The 20,689-nt window shown below is 34.9% G+C and overlaps 2 long non-coding RNA genes across 2 annotated transcripts in view; one reads left to right on the plus strand and one right to left on the minus strand.

Moving 5' to 3' along the window:
* The first annotated feature begins 240 nt into the window (after positions 1-240).
* LOC116799032 overlaps positions 241-20,689 on the plus strand; it is a 28,390-nt gene continuing 7,941 nt past the window's right edge. The window contains exon 1 of the long non-coding RNA XR_004360983.1: positions 241-445. This is a non-coding gene — a long non-coding RNA (uncharacterized LOC116799032). The remainder of the gene's footprint in view (positions 446-20,689) is intronic.
* LOC116799027 lies at positions 3,732-7,696 on the minus strand. The gene is made up of 3 exons (XR_004360981.1): positions 7,525-7,696; positions 4,776-6,410; positions 3,732-4,125 (listed from the first exon to the last, which is right to left on the minus strand). It is a non-coding gene; the product is annotated as an uncharacterized LOC116799027 (long non-coding RNA).

Below are 20,689 nucleotides of genomic sequence, written 5' to 3' on the forward strand. Positions count from 1 at the left end.
GCTAGGGCTATTTTGCTACTGTGTTAGCTGATCAGCTGGCGAGAAGTGCAGATGACAGACAGTACTCAGGAAACTAATCCTTAAACTGAGAGCATACATGATCTAAGCAACAACATCTGTAAAGAAAAAGAGATGGTTTGTGCTAAGATAAGGTGTGCATGTGCAAGGCTTGGACACTGTAACTTCTTGGATAAATGGACATTGATCAATTTTAAGTCATAGTGACAACTTCCATCAGTACAGGTACAGCCAGCAGATCTCGTAACACTGGAGAAATCCTTTCTGTAAGAAGGTTGCTTGGTGGTTTCTGTGTCACAAGATGAATACCATTGTTTGGATTAATAAAAAGACCATTACATGACAGAGCTCTGCAAGCTTCATGAAGGTTTGAAGTCTCAAAATGAGGAAGTCTCCCTAAGCCTTTTCATCTCTATAATAGAAAAAGGTATCCTGCAAATTAGTACTCTGATACTAACCACACTGGAAGATTCATCACCTGAGATGACCTAAGAGGCAGAGTTTGAGGCTGATAGGGGCAACCTTCACTGTTTAAACAGGTAGATCATGATGGGAGTCAGTGCTGAAGCTCAGTGATCTCTGTCCTCATTAGGCTCAGATAAATAAACTTGGCTGATGGGTGCAGAGAAAGATTGTTTTGCCTACAATTTCTGTGATCCATGTTCAGAACACAAGGAGATAGTCTGCTCAAAAAAGTGGGAGGTTAGCCTGAACAACGTCTGGGAATTGCACCTCTTTTGGATTTGTATGGAAGCAGCAATGAAAACAACATAAAAAGTAGATCCGTTTTAGAATCTGATAAAGTAAAGGAAGTAAGTTTAGGAAGGGAAATTCAGACTGCATCACGTCTTGAAAATCTCATATTTAATGAATTCTAGAGACAAAAAGGCAAGTCATGCTGGAGATCTCTTAGTGCCCATGACCTTAAGCAGAGAATTGGATTTGGATGGATCTTGTCTGGCAGGTTAGGCTGCCACTTACCAGCTTGTAAAGACTTGCTGGTTGAATATTGGCATAGGTTGGTAGGAAGATTTAAAAGTGACGCTGTCAAGGAAAAAAGGCTCAAAATGCTTTTGATTACACTAGGTGACACTTTTTAAAAAAATAGATTGAAGACAGAATGACTCTGTAATCAAAAAGAAATTTTTGTAAAGTGCTTTTACGTAATAAAAAAGCCTATTTAAATGACAACAGATATAAATAACTCAGGGTTACAACTAACAGATGAAAGTGAAGTGTAATAAGTTGCAAAGAACAACTAATAATACGTCCAAAATGGGTTTAATTTCTTTGAAACAGAAAGGAAAGAAAAAGCAAACAACACTTGTGAAAAGAGATTTGAAACATAGAGCCAAATAATTTTGTCGCAGTCCATTTTAAAGTCTTTTTGTTAAAGAGAAAAAAGGGAAGAATAAGCAGAGACTAGGAATAGAAGGAAGAGAATGATCTTCCCAAATATTTGCTGTATTTTTGTCCTGTGTTTTTTATAATTTTTTGGCTTCAGGTTTTAGCCTGTAGCTTTCAAAATGGTGTGGAATGCCGAAGTGGCTTAGTAGAGTAAGGTTGATGAACAGATTTCATCATTAATAAAATACTCTTTGTGACTAATATTCCCTTCAAAAGAAGAGCTTTCAAATATATTCAAGATCTTCCTTTCTTTGGAATTTTCATGATTGGGAAAGTATTTTCCAAGTGGGAAATATTTTGTATTTTGTATTTTCCTTTTATTTTCAGATTGGAAAAACTGCTAATAAGTGGAAAGCAAACTCCATGGGGACTTCTCTGAAACAATATAATGAGAAAAAAATAGCATTTTTTACATGGTTTTTTTTTAATGTCTGGATGTGGAAGGTATTGTTAACTATAAATATTTAAGTAAACAGTTCTCAAAACAAAATTTAGAAAAAGTGATCATTTTGCATAATTCAAAAGAAATTCAGTTGGATTTTCATGAAAGCAATCCTTTGGTTGGAAAAAACAATTAGATACTCATAATTTAGATACTCATAATTGTTTCAGTACATTTTTTACCATTTTTTCAATTACTTGCATAATTTAATTCACTTTTTCTTCATGTATGACATTATGAATTAAATCTGATGAATTTAGTTAACTACAGTCTGCATATGTGGACTATGATTTCTGGCAGAACATGATCTTCAGTATATATGCCTCCTCAGCTCTTTTCATAAAGAAAAAAAACTGAGGTTTTTTGGTAGTAGATTTGTCTGCTAGAAAAAGATGGCTGAAGGAAGCATCTCCTACTGAGGCCACTCAGTTCAAATTTTCCAAGTGAAAAATGGTCCTATAGGAAAATAATTGCTGTCTTTTCCCACTTTTTCCCTACTTTTTAAAAAATTGCTTAAGCTTGAAAATCTAGGTTTTAGACTGGATCTGTGGTGTGTACACGTAAAACCTACCATGTTTTTATCTCAGATTTTTCACCAAAAAATCTACAATTTTCTGTTTTCCTGAGCTCAGGAAAGCAATTACATTTGTAATACAGCTAATCTCAGAGGCCTAAGATAGGTGAAAATCGGAAATAATTGAACACTCTGTTCTGTGTTACAGTATAGAAGCTTAACTTTCAGAACCACACAGAAATTTTTATCTGAGGGGGAAAAAGTTGGGAGATGGCTTAATGTTGACTTGAAGAACTGAGAAGAAATAAAACTATAGATCAAAATTAGAAATTGCATCAAATACGATCAGACCTCTCAAAGGTAGACTTTGACACAATCTGGTTTTATTCTTTGATAAAATATCTGATTCTTTATACATATAAAATACATAGGATTTATTAGTGTTGTCGTATGACAATTTTTCTTCTGGGCATTAGTATAAGAACTATGAGAAATATAAAGAAAAATAAGCATAGTTTGTGCTGATAATATAATGGGAAAAAAATCAGAACATTTGGGGGGATATATTTTTTATATAATTTTTATCAATGGTGGTAGAAAAATGCTAATTTCCTAATGAAATATATTAATGGCACAACTGTGCTCTCCTTAAAACTAAAAAGACTTGGATTCCACACGCTTCTTCCTATGCCCTAGTAATATAACATACAATATTAATAACAGAGTGATCAGTAATCAATATGAAGTAAAAGAGATGATTTTAAAAAATGAGACTTTTTGATATAGGCTAGGAGCTCACTGCATGTAAGCAGTTGAATAGGAACTAGACTTCCCTGGTTAACTGCTTATGGAGTAACTGTTGGCTTTGAAAAACATATGGCTATGAAAAAAGGCAATTGTTTTAAGTCAGGTAAGATATCCAGAAAAGATACAGAAAAAAAATAAAAATCTGTTTAAGGAAGGTTGACATAATTCCACCTGAAAGAAACTATTTTAGTCAGATGTCATCACCCAGTCTTCAAGAATTATTAAGAGCGAAACAGATATAGAGGAAGATATCTAAGCACTGAAACTGGAGAATCTATTTTTATTACTACTTCTCTTGTATGGCAGAATAAGGCAATGACTAGGAGAGGAAAGACTTCTTTGGTTTTTGTTCTAATAAAACTGTGAAATTTATGCACCCGTCCACCACACTCACAATCAGATTTTGTTCTTAAAATTTGTGGTGACAGCTGTGGTCTGCAAGAGAAGACTTTATTCTGGTATTTTACCTTCACATAAAATTCATTCAGTGTCATTATAAACTACGCCTTTACTGCACTCTGGTTCTAGTAATGTCGTTCTTGCCATTCTAAAATTTCTTGGGTATACTAGGTGCAGTTGGCATGTTGTAGTTTCTAAGACCGGTTAATTATGAGGATGCTATTTCACCCTTGGCTGAAAAATTTGATGTTCATGACCCTCAGTGTAAGCAAGTTAAGACCTTGCTGTCATCACTGGTCTGCTTTTAATTGCACTTTCAGAATTCATAGGACAGTGCATTATGTCTGGTCCCAGTGCATTTTCAAAATGACATTACAGTTCTGCAGCCTAAAAGACCATATTCTCTTACACGAAACATAAGCACAGGCACTGACAAAGACCACTTGCTACCATGGTGATAGGAGGATTTCCCCCACTCTGCCCCCACAGTTAAACACATTTCTTCTGTTTCTTGAGATCTACGTGCTTTAAATCATCCCTTGAAAAAAAAATAAAAAAGGAATCTTTACTGTCATACTTTACAAAACTAATATTTGAAAATATCCTAGGGTATTCTGAAACTTAAATTAGTGGCAGATTTAAGTTATTTTCATTAAAACTTAAAGGTAAGAATAAAAGAAAAAATGTTGAGTTGAAAGAAAGAAAATGCTCACTGCAGTCATGAGCGTAGAGGTGTATAGATTTAATTAATGAAACCTTTCAAGGGAGATCTGATAAATAAAGTAAGCATCTTAATTTAATTATACTAGAAACCCAAAATGTTTTAAACATAATCTGAATATTTCTCTCAGTGCAAACGTTTAGCTCCTTTCTAACAGATCCTCCACTACATCTTTACCCAAAAGTATAGCAAACAGTGGGAAATTTTTTCATGTCTGCTGATTTAGACTGATTCCAGGAAGCACAATACATACAAAAAGCAAGCTTAGAATATGAATGTGTCTTTGAGTATGATTGAGTCTTCACTTTGAGGAAACATATCGCTAACTTTAAATACTTGACCAGCAAATATTTTATGCACCATTCTAGGCATGCATTCTTTCTAACTCACCTGTAGCAGTCAAAGTACATAAGGAACAGACAAACTATGTAGAGCTATTAATTCAGATATTAAGCAAATTAGCTTACATTGAACAGAATTATAAGTCGTCTCTGTAAAGTTCTTCATTCAAAGACTTTGTTGGTCAAATGTGGGATTGTAAAAAAACACACCTTAAATAAAGTATTTTTTTTCCTTCAGTTTCAGGATTGCTGTGTTTCACTTCCTATTATTCAGTTTCATGCATGCTCATCTATTCTTGCTTTATCTTCCCAGGTTTAGATTTAACCAAGAATGAAGCTTATACTTATTCTATATGAGTGGATCTATTTCATTTATTAGAATTGTTCAGTATATGCATCTGAACAAGTATACATCCTGTTCAGTTATCATTCTGAATCCTAGGCATTATAAAAGATTTTCATTATCAGTTGACACTTTCCACAGTTTCTGAACAACAAAATACTTTATTCTGATGAATTTTTTTCCCTGTGTAACTCAAAGGCAAGATTTCTAATACCAAAGCAGCCTTCTGAGACAAAGCTTTGCAGCAATATTCCTTAACAAGAAATATTAACATACCTTGACAAAATTCTACTTGTTATTCTGGACTCTGTAGCATTCTTTATTCTGCCGTTCACTGTGAGTCCTGAACCCTCAATAAGTTCTCAAGTTCTCTTACAAGACAAGAATTCTATTTTCCCATGGGTCATTACTGTACAAATTCTTTACCTTTTTCAAAGTTAATTTTGAATTTGCAGGGGTCTAGGGTTTGTATTGATTTTACCTGCTAGGTGGTAGATGTGTTCCAAGATTACTCCTCTGTTCTACTAGTCCAATCTTTTCACAAAATTAATTCGTTCATGGTTTTTTCAAAAAGTATGTCTGATCGGCTTCATATACATATGAAATGTTATATTATATACATAATTCTTACTGCCAAAGATGACTAAGAGCTATTAAATACAGCTGTCATGACCTTCTCTACCAGCCAACAGTCTCTTAAAAGAGATTATGAGTTAGGAACCATGTTTTCAGAAATAAATATTCACTACGGATGGGTTACTTCAGCCCTAATATAATCTCAATTAGCCTGTGGCTGCCCCACAGCTGACAACAGAGAGAAGCTATGGAGAGTAGGAGCATAATGCAGCTTCCTTACTGAATTGAATAAATTAATTTCAATGAGTTTGTACAATCAGTGCTTTAGAACCTGTTACTGTGAGAAATAAGTCTTCCTGCTGATTGTATGTCCTTTCATTTACATATTTCTAAATAGGCATTTCTATTCAAGTCTTCTTGACTTCTAAGACTTCTAAGGAGGCATAAATCTAGTCACATCATCATACATTTTTTCAAGTTAATTCCAGAGCACGATTTTGATTAGTTTGTTCTTCCATTCTTGTATTTATTCTCCACTTTATTCTAGGAGTACTCAGTTTCAAGAAGTCATTGAGGTCCTGAGGTGCTGAACAGAAATTTATTTTGGTTAGTGAAAGAATTCCACAATAACAGAATATGCTTTTTAAAACACCTTTCTTCCAGCTTGTTTGGCTTAGGAAGATGTAACTGTAAAATAGCTACATCTCTGCAGGACTAAGACATAGATCAAGCCTATGCTCTGAGCTATCAAAAGCAATATTTATCAACTGGTGATTTTTCTAAACCCTAATATAGACCACGATGCCGTTGTGATATGTCATTATGTTGCAGGGAGGCTTCATCTAGAACAAAGAGAAGAAAGAAAAATTTAGAGTTCTGCCAAATGTTTGATAACTCTACTGAATCTAATGTTTGTTTGCAGACGTAATCAACACTTCAAGAGACCAGCAGAATTCTTGTCGGAACAACTTTGCAAGGATGAAATTATTTTGAACTGTGCCTACACAGTATTAAAACAAATTTGGTATTTTTCATGATAGAACCATTGTGTCATTCAGCTTTACACCTTCTGTTTTGCAGTTATATCTCAGTCTCAGTTTACGCCCTGGAAATATATACAGGAGAGGAAAGGACAAACAACTGAAAAGCATGTCACAACAAATATTCCCTAAATATGATTTGTCTTCTATTGCAAATGTGTTTAACAGAATTCATTAATAGATCCAGGAGAAAGGAAAAAAAAAAGAAGAAAGAAAAGGAGTGACAAAAAGAAAAAGGAAAAGAAAAAATAAGAGGAAAAAGGAAAAAAAAAGAAAAATAAGAAGAACAAAGTAATAAACATCTTTGCCAGTTAACATCTTAGTTAATTGGGCTTGTGGAAGCATGAAGATGAAAAGCGAATTTTACATTGCCCTGTGACTGAATGTTTGTTTACAGACTTTACTTATTTTGCATGTTTTAAGTATTTGTTTATGGAAATAGAGGAACCACAGAGGAAGAGCTTAAATCCTAATTATTAAGTAAACTTTATAACAGTCAGGAGAGAACAGCACAAACAATTCACCCATCTCCTCTCACCCTTTTGTGTCCAGTAGAGTTTCTTTTAATTGACTTTTATGTCATCTAGATAGTTGCCTTAGAAATCTTAAAACAATGTACTTTATGGGATTAGTTGTACAGTTGTTTTTGGACAGTTTTGATTCTGAGCCTAAGAAGCCATATTGTATTGAAATTATGATTCATACTTTATTATTATAGCAGAACACATTTAATGCACTTTATTTAGAAGATCTAGTACAGGAAGATTCTTCTAAATATTAGTGATATATCAACCTCACAAAGAAAAAAGAAAAAAGTTCTGTTAGAAATAAATGTAAAGAAAAATAAACAAAATTAATTCGAACAAAACATTAAGAAATCTAAGTATATAATGAAAATAACTGTGCAAAGTTTTACCTGTTCACTGTTGACAACAATATCTGGAGACTACACTATAAAAAAAGTGAACTACATGAAAAAGAGAGCTCATTTTCTTGGTTTGAATAACAAGGGAAAAGAAAATTCCATCTGATATAAAGTGAATGTCAAGGCATTTGCATAGGAAGGAAAGGAGTTTGAACTTTTTATTATGCTATTTAAAGCATAACCTTTGCTTCTGTGCTGCAGTTGTTAATGTAGGTGGTAAAGTAGCTTACTAGCAGAGATTCCAAATCACACAAGACAAACCTTCTGAGAATAACAACATATTTTACCTTCTAAGTCTGTTATGTGTTTCCTCAGACCTCCATTACCAGAGTAATTTGCTACATAGTGAAAGGAAAAAGTAATAACTTCTCTTCATTCACAGAGCTAATGAATATTGTTATATTCACAAGTATTGAACCCTCTGTTAGTCTCAGTTTGATGGCTAAAGTTTTATATTTGTTGTATATTTAAAATGAATTAAAATGCCCTTTCTTCCCTAATCTCAGCAAAGCAAAGAATTTTGTGAAAAGAATTAAAGAGAAATCTCTTTACAGAGAAAAAGAAAAAAAATTATGTTTTGATCTTTAATTGTTGATACGTAATTAAACACATTCATGTTATTTATTCATATTGACCCAAGCACATCCATAATTTATTATGAAAAAACACCTGAAAGAGCACAGTGATACTGGCATGAAAGTTTACCTAAGTGAATGGATCAGCCGAATGTCTAATTTTGAGACATCAAAGGTACCTTTTTAGCATACCACATAAAGAGTCAAATACCTTATACTTTTTGTTCATATAGAAATTTTATGCCACTGGCTCTTGTCTTCCATAACCATAAAGTTATAAAGACGATACATTTAGGATGTTTAAGGAATTTTATTCTGTTTCAGTATAAAAATTATGTGAGAATGGTTTAATTCTGTTTCTGCTTTTTTACTTTTTTTTTTTTTCCCATTATGATGCACTGTGATAGTGGGCTTTTTGGAGTAAGAATTGAACATTAAAAACATAACTGATATTGTATTTTAATTCCTAGCTGGAAGTTTCCAAAATGTTCTCCCTTCAAAGTGATTACCACATTCTATATCTTGTATCTTGTAATGCTCTAACAGATTTAGGTAATAAAAAAAAAGACCATGGTTATGCATAAATAGTTTCTCAGTAAAATTCTTAAAGGGGGAGAGGGTACAGGAGGCATCCAATATATATATTCACACAATAGAATCTTTAAATCAAGGTAAATCTGTTCTTAATCCTGAAATGAATTCCAGTTCTATTTGAAAGTAACTTTTTTTTCTGGAACTACTGTTCATTTACCAAAAGGTACATCAGTGCAGCTAACACCAGTCTTTTGTCTTGAAGTTTCTTTTTTCAAAGGCATCCTTTTTAATTTAGTCCATTGTCAGTTTTGCAGGAATACACTGTGTATTGAGAAAGATCTTTGAGTAATTAGTGTAATGCAACATATCTATAAAGCTCAGATATACTTCATAAAAATAAACACTCTTAGATATTATGTCCATACTAAATTTTAATATAGCATGTCTTCCACCAATATTTCACAGTATTTAACAACAAAATTGACCACAAGAAAATTATGAGTGTTAATGTTTTTAGAGTTTTCCTAATTGCAGGTAATCCAACCTAGCCCAAAGTGGCTAAGCCTCAAATGTAGAGCAGGAAATAATGGCTTCTGAAACTTGACTAGAGAGACAGATTTTAATTATCTGAGAAACACATCAATATCTTTGTTTTGTTTGGCTTAAAGGAAGATCCAAGAAATTATAGGCCTATCAGTCTTACTTTAGTCCCTGGGAAAGTTATGGGACGAATCCATCTGGGGCAGGCAAAAGTCAGATGAAGCACATGATTGGGAAGTAAAACCAGCACAGATTCACCAAGGGCAAATTGTACTTGACAAACCTGATTGCCTTGTACGACAAAGGAACATGCTTGTCTGATGTGGGGCAAGATGTGGACATTGTTTACCTGGATTTCTCCAAGGCTTTTGATAGTTTCCTACAGCCTCCTTCTGGAGAAACTGATACATTACGATCTGGACAAGTGGTCTGTGGAGTGAGTGGTGAACTGGCTGAGAGGCTGCACCCAGAGGGTGGTGGTAAACACCTCCTTTTCAAACTGGCAACCTGTCACAAGTGGGGCCCAATGATCTGGATGATGGAATTAACTGTACCCTGATGCAGTTTGCTGGTGATACCAAGCACTGAGTGGGGAAGTGAACACTTCAGAAGGGAGAGCCACCCTGTAGGAAGATGTGAGTAGTGGAAGAACATAGGACACGAATGCAAGAAGAGTGAGACAACAAGAACCTCATGGAGTTCAACAAAGACAAGTGTAAGGTCTTGCTGACGAGAAATACAATTCAAGAATGCAGCACAGTCTGGGATCTACATGGTTGGGGACCAGCTCTGTAGAAAGGGACCTGGGTGTCCGGACGCACAACAAGCTCAATATGAATGAGCAGTGTGCTGCTGCAGCACAGAAAGAAAGCTAACAGGATGCTGGCATCAACAAGAGCATCACCAGCAGAGATGCGCTCTACCCACCACTTGTCAGGCCACAGCTGGAATAGCATGTTTGTTTTTAGTCTTGACTACCCAAAAAACATGTGGACAGGCTGAAGAGGGTCCAAGGAAGGACTACAAAGATAATCAAAGAACTGTGAGGAAGTGGGTTTGTTCAGTCTTGAGAAAAGAAGACTTAGGTTAGACCTTATCACCATGATACAATATTTCAAGGGTCACTATAAAGCAGATGGGAAATTCCCTTTTTACAAGGAATAGCATGGAAAAGACAATGGGTAGTGGGTACAAGTCACTCCTGGAGAGATTTCATTTAGACACCAGGGTCAAATTTTTCAGAATGAAATCAGCCATTGGAATAATCTGCCCAGAAAAGTGGTGGACTCCCCATATCGTATACTTTTAAGATTCGTCAGGACAGGGTGCTGGGCCATCTAGATCATACTTTTGACAAGAGTGTTTGCACCAGACAATTCTTGAGATTCCCTTCCAAACTAGTATTCTATTATTCTATGATTTCAAGTACATAATTTAGTGAACCATCAGAAAAAAATTAGGGAATAAAAAAAGTGTGTGCTGTTTTGTGTACATTTTATTGGATTGTTATCTCTCAGCTAGTCTGCAATTCCGGTTAAAAATTATCTGAGATTCATATTTGTTCTGTGAATTTTCATTTTTTATTACTTGAATTTAATCAGATCGAAAATATCTATTCTGGCAACAATTTTACCAGTAGTGAAATACAATAATTGCACTTCACTGAATCAAAGCTGTATACATTATACTGGAGTAGCAGATTTAAATAATAAGGTTAATCAGAGAAACTCAGGTGCATACAATGTACTTCTTAGTGCAGTGTGTTATAAGTCTGGTCTACTTCACATAGAACAGATGACACACATGGCATACAAAGAGATCTACTTGATTGTTTGAAGGAAATAATTTTGTTCTGGAATTCCCAAAAGCAAGAGAAACATATGCTAGGCCAAATCTTAATGAATGTACATTGTAGAGGAGTATTGATTAAGATTATTGGCTTATTTGTATAAGGTTTTTGGCATGCTCTAGAGGCAGATATAATACCTAAGACAGAACAGACACATTCATTAATGGTGCTTACTTTATTATTAAAGAGAGAATGAACAGTGGCAATTAATAAACAATGGTTTACTAAAGAGCTTTCAGCAGAAATTAACTTTTTAAATAATTTATGAGGCAGTATCAGGGATTTTAGTACTGTGTTTCATCTAAAAATAGTGTTGAAACTGGTCTTCAAATGAACTTCTTTCAACATGTGACATAAAAGTTTAGAGCTCAGCTTACAGACGATATTTCTTGGTGATTTCTGCAATATGCCATATTCTCAAATTAGACAGAATGGAAAGTCATAGGAAGTGTAGAATAATCCCAGAGTGATAACACATAGGAAATGACACCCAGAAATCAGAGATACAGATATCATAAGGAAGTTGTCTTATTTTGATCACAGGGTAATGGAATAACAACAAAACCAGACTGTTTTATAGGGTTTTTTTTTTGATATTGACTGTACTGCCATATATACAAGTACCTTAACTCCTGACTGATGACAGTGTAGACATTAAATGTCTTAAATTTATTCTGTTATGCAATAGGACAGGCTGAATATTTCCAACATGGCACCCTCTACCCCTCCCCCCCCCCGAGAAACCCCAAAAAAACCCTAACACAACAAAGAATAGAGGTAGGAATGAAACCAACCAATCAACCAACCAACCATCTAACCCAGCAACAACTGCAACCACAGTTTGTGGTCAAACCTGAATGCAATCTTCTTCTACATGCAGCTTTACTGCTGTCACGCTGCTCAGGACGTCATCCCAGGTACATCAACAGCTCCTGACATGAACAACAGCGATGACAATGAAGATTACATGGACTACTGACCTTGGTGGTGAATCCCAGAACCACAGAATATGCTGAGTTGGAAGAGACCCACAAAGATCATTGAGTCCAACTCCTAGCCATCCCCAAGAGCCACACCATGTTCCCAAGAGTATTGTCCAAACACTTCCTGAACTACATCAGACTTGGTGCTGTGACCACTTCCCTGGGGAACCTGTTCCAGCACCCAAACAATGTCTGGGTGAAGAACCTCTTTCTAATATCCAACCTAAACATTCCCTGACAAAACTTCAGGCCATTCCCTCGGGTCCTGTCGCTGGTCATCACAGAGAAGAGATCAGTGTCTGCCCCTCCTCTTTCCCTCATGGGGAAGTTGTAGACTTCAATGAGGTCTCCCCTCTGTCTTCTCTTCTCCGGCCTGAACAGACCAAGTGACCTCAGCTGCTCCTCATATGGCTTCCCCTCAAGGCCCTTCACTATCTTTGCCCTCCTTTGGATGCTCTCTAACAGCTCAATATCTTTCTTATATTGTGATGCCCAAAACTGCACACAATATTCAAGGTGAGGCCATACAAGTGCAGAGCAGAGCAGGACAATCCCCTCCTTCGACCAGCTGGTGATGCTTTGCCTGATGACCCCAGGACATGGTTGACCCTCCTGGCTGCCAGGGCACTGCTGACTCATATTCAACTTGCCATCAACCAGGACCTCCAGGTCCTTTTCTGTGGCACTGCTTTCCATCATCTCCTTCCCCAGTCTGTACAAATATCCAGGGTTATCCCCTCCCAGGTGCAGAATCTGGCACTTCCCCCTGTTGAACTTCATAAGGTTGATGATTTCCCAGTCCTCTAATTTGTTGAGGTCTCCCTGCAGGGCCTCCCTGCCTTTGAGGGAGTTAACAGCTCCTCTGAGTTTTGTGTTATCCGCAAATTTGCTGAGTATCCCTTTCAAGAGATACTGCATCTAACTCATTTATGAAGTGTTGAAGTGCAAAGAAAACAACAGAAAGTACTGAGAAGAATTTCTGATGTCTTGGAAATGTGTACCTTGTGATAACTCCTTTTGTTCTTAACACTGATTTCTGCAGTTACTATATGTTTCATTTCTCGGAACAATGTCACCTGAACAAGGACAATAGAGAATTGCATTTTAAGTGAGTTTTACTGCTATTTACTTCCTCTGCTCAGAAAAATCGATGCCTTTATTTTCTTTAACCACACTGAGCCACACTTTTTTCTCTGTCTTCCTTTGGTCATTCATTAACTCAGTTTTTGCTCTGGATGATCTTTTTGGAAACTACAGCTCATGACCATGAGCAGTTACAGTTAGCAGTTAACAATGCCAAGTGTGTTACTGTTTTTTTCATTGGGAGTTTAAAATTTAAAGATGTAAAGGTGGCCAATAACTCTTTTCTTCTATTTTCTTTTTTTTTTTTTTTAATATCTGCTATTTTTCATAGGGATTTAATTTATCTCTCAGATTAATACAACTGTTACCTTTCCCCACAAAGGTCTTTCAGACATCCAAATAACAATTTAAAAATCAAATAATTATTAAAAAAGCTCTTTAAAATCTTCACAAACATTTGCTTAACATTTGGGATTACTGCTCAATGTGTCTTAATCACACTTCAGCAGACCTCTGCTTTAGTTTCATGAATTTACCCATTCATGATTATCTGAAGTTTAATTCTAATTTCCCTTCACTTTATCATATTACACCTTACTTTTTCTCCTGGTAATGACTGCTGAATACTTAAACCTCTTTAGTAGGCATTAATGTTGCTTATATGGCATATTTTTAGTATGTTAGAACTGAAAACAGAAGGACATATATGATGGGGTTTTTTTCCTTAAGCTTTCATTGACAAGGGGGTGGACTAAATGTATGTCATCTCTGATATCTCTGACAGTTTAGTTTTGTTTAGCTACTTCTGTTTTTAAGATTTCTACAGAAGACATGTTGGACCTGAGTGGAAAGGATGGCTCAGCAGCTAAGACACTGATCTCAAACTGTGGAATCCTGGGTAAACCAATTTTGGGTCTTAATATTCATGTTTTCAGGTGGGAAATAATATTTTCTAATCTTATGAATATGCTGTAAGGAGAAAATTTATAGAAAATTAATTATTAAAGAATAATGATTAAGTGAATCACATTATGCCATCAGAAGGTTGTCTTCTTATTTCTTCTATCTTTTGCATATTCAAATGACAACTTCAGTTCTTTTCTCTTGCCTGAATAAAACCACAGTTAAAATACAACATTTTCAGCGAAATTCATTTTATAGTTGCATATATATGTATACAGTACATGAAAGACTGATATCACAAACATACATTTATTTTGTTAACCTAATCTTTCTTCTTCACCAGAAAAATTGTGAAGGGAAACCACTGTGCATAAGTGATATAAATTACAGTTTGTTTATAACCAGGTCATCAGAAGAACACCAGAAGCACCCAGCATTATTTCTTGGTTTTTTTAGGGTTTTTTTCTTATTGTTGGCAGAATATGCTTTATTTTTTTATATACCAGATGTACTTTTAGAGGCTCTATATAGTCACAGGTGCTTTTGGAAGAATATTCTTTAAAAACCTGTTTTCTAAGCTACAGATGATGTACAGACTAATTAACATCTGTCCCTTAATTTTTGAGACAAGAGTAATAAATTGCAATCACAAAAGGTTGCTTCTCTCTGTCTGTAAAGCCATTTATCTATAGTTTAATCTTGAAGAATCTTGTCTGCACCAGACTGTTACAGATACAACATTGCCTGGCTTCATTAGTGGACTTTTTTTTTTGCTAGGCTTAACATTTTTTAGTAGCATAAAGCACTTCTTCAAGTTGCTGACTGTGGTCTATACAAAAATGTCTACCTCAAGGCTTTTCCTAAACTAGAGATACAGAACATAGAGAAACGTTTCACAACATACTGCTTTAAAAAGAATTTTTTTTTTTTCTGAAAGGGGAATATTTTCTTAAAATAAAGATGTTTATGAAAGATTTATTAATGGTATAAGCTTTCTAAGTTGTGTTTTTTGCAGCAGATCACACATACGTTACTGAGGAGCGCCCTTAGGCTGGAGGAGAACCTAATTTTATTGCAAGATGTTCTATTCAAACTTTACCAAAACAAAGATAATTAAAAAATTGCTTTTGTTTGTTGTCAGGAAATTTCAGCAACTTGACAAAATAATTAATGAGCATAAATATTTTAAGACAAATCCAATGGCCCTGTCAACAGTGCAATGTAGAGGGGACTAACTAAGGAATGACAGAAGAAGAGAAGTCATGAGTAGGCCACTGCATCAGGAACTTCTGCCTCTTTAAATCAAAAACAAAGGATGAATTTCATCCACAACCCTCTGAAAGTACTGTGTGTCCAACACCACAGCGCTATAAACTCATCACAAACACTGAAGTACCACATAACCGAAACAGGTTTTCTGAAGAAAGAAGGGTTTAGGGGCGGGGAACTCCATTCAAGAAGACTGGGATAACTTTCCTTGTTTTTTGGCTATTCATCTGAACCCATCTAATTTCTTCTGCTTCAGAAAGAAACATCCCTTACTGACAAAGAGTGGGTGTTATTCACCTAATCTGACTTCACTGTGTGCAGAAGTGCTCACAGAATATTTTTGCTGTTAAGTGGTGGTAACAGGTTTTTGTGTTGCATAGAATTTATCTTTGTCATGAGTCATTGTAGCCCGTACAACTTTAGCTCAATATCATTTTCTACATGCCTTACAAAATACAAGGTATTTAATTAGTTACAGTAAACTTGGATAAATGAATTGAGCATAATACTAGGCATAGCATCCCTATAAGCTTCATATTAATTTTGAATTTCCTAACTTATGAGTGCTGGATTTTGCAACCAACTTTTTTTTTTTAATTATGTAGCTTAAATAAACACTTTGCATTCGTTTTCTGATGTAAGTTCTATGAAAGATGTAAAATGACAGGAGTAGGCTAGTAGGAGAATGATTTTCTGATTCAAAATTAACTACATGAAGATCAGGACTTATAAAAAGAACTGTCATTAAACAACATAGGAACAAAAACAAGGTTTATACAGTCATCTTGTGTGGCAGCTAAAATGCCAAAGAAAGTTCATTTTGTTGCTCTAAAAATAATTTTTTATGATGTTTGAAGCTCTTAGCAAAAGCCCAGTGGGAAATCCTGTTCTTCAGTTCCTTTCTTAAGGCATGTTCACTCATTTGGTTGGTTTTTCTTCAAAAACCTGCCTTTCTGCTACCCAAGATTCTTTCCATCAGGCAATTTGACTAGATATCAGAAGTGACATTTTTATTTCATTTGTTAGGGATTATAACAAGCAGTGAGACCTCATCATACTGATAACAAAGCTGGTAGGACTTAGTTGACCAGAAACTGGATTCTGCAAGCCCTTTATTCAATTTCAGAACCTACTTTTCTTTTTTTTTAATATTTCGGTGGGGGTTTTTTGTTGTTTTGTTTTTGTTGTTGTTGTTGTTGGGGGGGGTTCTGTGTTTTGTTTAGTTTTGTTTTTTGTTTGGTTCTTAAACTAAATGTCCTCTTTGAGTATTTTGGTTTACATTTTCAATAAAGACAGGAAACAGTCCACATTTTTCCCTGCAATATACTTCTGAAAAATCTCAAGAAATTTCCCTGTTTTCTCACTCTGTTGCTTCAAGTCTTGAGAAGCCAAATACCTTTACTCTTGTAATCTGTTTTAGCCAGACTAATTGTATACAATATGTGGCAAATGCATACTAAAACTAGGTGTTTTAAATAGCATACTAGTTTATAGATTTGTAGTTACGCATCTTAGTCCCACAGTAATTTATAATAGGTCTCACAATTTTTATTCATAGTTTTAAGTTTTAGTGAAACACTTCAATGAGTTTGTTAAAGTATTTAATTTATATATGTTGCTTTATTTTGAGAGAAGGGGCTCAGCTGGTTACTTCACATAGACAGCATCTTTTTCTCGCGTATACAGAAATGCTCCTGTACAGTAGGCCTCACTGAGTGTTTTGGAAGCTACTCTTGTGTTCACAGAGGTGGGCACATGGCAACTTAGGTTAAGCACAAAAAGCAATATATGGCCTAAAAAATGGGGAAATCATAAGATCCTGTAAAAGAGGATCACCATTTTTCCTATTATCCAACATGTAACAATTAAGTGTCTTTTTTTTGCTAATAGTGACTTACTAATGAATAACGTACACCATCCTTGCTTTCTATGACATTATTCTTTCTAAAATCTTCGGAGCTGTGTCAGTGCTGTATGTCATTGTTCAGATAAGAGGCAGCTCTTATGAAGCTCTTGTGGGTATAGACCCCACTGTCCACAAAGTAATAGCTACTACTATATATATATACACATAGGTAGAGAGAGTATATAGACAAATAGAGGTAAAGATAATTTTGATGTGAATTCAGCTATTAGATTTGTACTCCATGCTGACAATAACTGTTTCCTTATCATTAATTTAGTGAATGTGTTTAGCATGTAATCTGGTCCCAGGTTGAGAATTTAGAGTAATACGTATATACTAAATATACAGTCGCTAAACTTTTTGTACATAACTGGGATCTTTTTTATCTTGTGAAGCAGTCATTTTAGTGCTCCTTGGAGATAACAAGCATTTCATTCTGTGCCAGCTTAAAAGCTGCTGCACAGAGATGATCTTTAGTTTCACTTGCCTTTTTTTTTTTTCCTGCAGCACAGTGACAGACTGAAGCAGGCTTAATTGCTTACCTGACAACTTTCATAACCAATTTCTTAACAAGGATGAGACGGGGGGTTGGAGAAAAATCACCTCTGTACACTTTAGAACAAATCAGTTATTTAAAACAAATTACCAGAGCATGTTCCTTCCAAAATTTTTATTCCATTTTCCTCCTTTAGGGTGCAATTTCATGAATGATTTAGCTAATTCAAATATGGGTTGCAAGCAATAGAAAAAGATAATTTTACTCTTTTTCTCCTGCAACATGGACACTTCTTTTATTTTACAATAGGCTGATTTTTTTTTCAGGGCTAGCTACCTCAAGCCATTTCCTCAACTTTTTAAGTAACCAGTTATTTAAGAAAGCATAATTGTACTTGCATTTAACCTGTTCCTATGGAGTAATCTCATGTATACTGATTTTTTTTTAGTCCCTGTCTTTCCAATTGTCATCAGCTTTTCCTCAGGCTCTAACATTTCAAATTCTATTGTTATTAAGCCTGGAACATCCAGCATAAATGCTTATTTTGATCTTATGAAAAGTCTGATTTCCATTAAAATAGCCTTAAAGAATTTTAGTGACTAAGGAACGGCTTTCAATTTCTGTAAATTCTGCTGAATTTCTGGTCTTTCTCCTTTTTTTAACCTCAAAGCAGCACTTTCTGCTTACAGTAATCAAAATTTTATAGTCACATTATGCAATCCTACCTATGCCTTTAATGTTATAATGTTAAACTTTTAACTGCTTTCACTACACTTCAGTCTACTTCACTTAATGATTTTCTCAAAACTCTCTATAAAATTTTTTCAGTGTTTCTTTTGTCTTCTTACCAAAGAATGACCGAATCAATCCTGATCACTCTTGTGATTTTTGCATTACCCTTGTTTTAGAGCATCCATTACTGCCCTATGCCACATGGCACTCTCTGGGTTTTTTTAACTGCCTCATCATTATTTAATAAGATGTTATACTCTGTCCACACTCTTTTGATGGTTACAATGGACTATCCCCTGGGTTTTTCAGTTTGGGTACTCAGCTAATGATGACTGAACAGGAACAGGAATTGAGTATCTTTGTTGTCTATGATGCCTTTTGAATTTTATTGTCTCTTCAAGGCACACCGATGCTCTGACTTTTTTTCTATTTTGCATTTGAGATATTTTAAAAATCTTTTATGTGACTGAATGACAAGTGCTTTCATCTTCTTTCTATATGTTTTCTGGTATTTCCACTTATTTTTTAAAATATCTCATTGAGAATGAAATTCACTATACATAATTTCTTTTTTATCCTTTTTCCATTCTACTTTCTTTCCTAATATCAACCGCTACAACATGAAATTTATTGTTTCTCCTTTTCTTAATTTTTTTCTTAAATTTTACTGAAACCTATTGCTTATATTGTTATAATTTGTTCCACTTAGTGAGTTTTGCATTGAGCCCTAGGAGATCCTTTGCTTACCATTCCTCTAGGGAAACGCTGTTCTTGACACAATTCAGTCCTTTAATGGAATGCTCACTCCAAGTCCTTCATGACCTATCAGAGAAAAAAGATGCAGAAGGAAACATTCCAAGAACCCCACTCCAAATCATAACACTGAAATCTTGGCTTTTCTTTCTGGATTCACCTCTCCTAATACTTAAAATTTGCTGAACTGTCTAGCTGGCACCTACTGTGGTATCAGAAGTGCCAATGTGGGGTTTTCGTTCATGTAGTCTGACAGGAAGCAAAACACTGGTATCCAACTGGTTAAAAAGAAGCCAGCATATTCTATCCATTCAGCAGCTTGAATTCAGATTGTTGGCCTCAACCCCCTTTGTATTCAACATGAATTCACACTTTATACTACACATTTGCTAGTTGGCTACAGATCCTATGTACATATTTTGTATGTATGCACAGTAATAATTGCGCTACAGAAATGTTTATTTGTTCGTGCATAAGTTCTTGTCTTTGTGTGAAACAATTCCATCTTATTCATATAATCAGTTATAGCTTCAAATGTAGTCTGGTTTGATTGCCAAGGTTTGTCTTCCTTTTAGCCTGGCAGCATCAGTATTGCTTAGTTTTATTCTGGACAAGTACAGTACTCAGTACATTTTCCATGCAAATATCTTGCAGTTTCTCTGGTGATTGTCCTGTATATTTCTTTTTGATGTGTTGTGCCCAAAACAAGATCTCCATGCAAAGTCAGATGATATTTTCTGTTTTGCTAAAGTCTTTACAAATACAATAAAACTTAACCAACTTAGAAAGTTCCAAAAGATCAAACTAAAGTTTTGGAATTTTCTGTTTATAACTGGGACACTTCTCATTTGGAAATATGTAAGAGAACCTGAGATGAACACTTAATTTATCCTTTGCCTGGAGACTTCAAAAAAAGTCCAAAGGACTCTCGTTATAACTTTTTCTTTTAAACATTAAAAGGTTCTATAAAGATCACAATAAAACTCAAACTGTTATCAGAACAGAGTAGTTCACTTTTGAAAATGCATTCTTTCTAAAAGAAGGAAACATTGAAATATATTTTTTAAAAAATTTCTTCATAAAAGTAAAATTATGGACATTAAAAATTAATTTACACCAAGATCTGATTTGTGTAGCATCCTGCTACCAAGAATTTTCAGAGAATTTATGTAAAAAAAGGAATTCAAGATACAGCAAACATAGCTTTTAGTGTATTAAAGGAAGAGCTGGAATCTAAGAAAGGAGAAAAGTATGTCTTCGGCACGGTATATGACATTGAAATGACAAGATAGACCAAAAGAATCTGACATCTTACCCTATGGAGAAAAATAGAGAAGTCTACTTTTTGTTTCCTTCCTCTTCTAGTATCATATCTATAAGTAATAGACAGTGCCTTCATTTTCATGTGAATAAAATCCCAGGTATTTAGTTGTTATAAATTTCTGCAGCTCTCTTGACTGTGAGTCTTTTTAGTAACACTCATTTTCTCTTAAGTGCTTTTAAACTATTTTAAAATGTTAGTAACCACGGAGA

This window comes from Chiroxiphia lanceolata, chromosome 1 (assembly GCF_009829145.1).
Source record: "Chiroxiphia lanceolata isolate bChiLan1 chromosome 1, bChiLan1.pri, whole genome shotgun sequence".
NCBI lineage: Eukaryota > Metazoa > Chordata > Aves > Passeriformes > Pipridae > Chiroxiphia > Chiroxiphia lanceolata.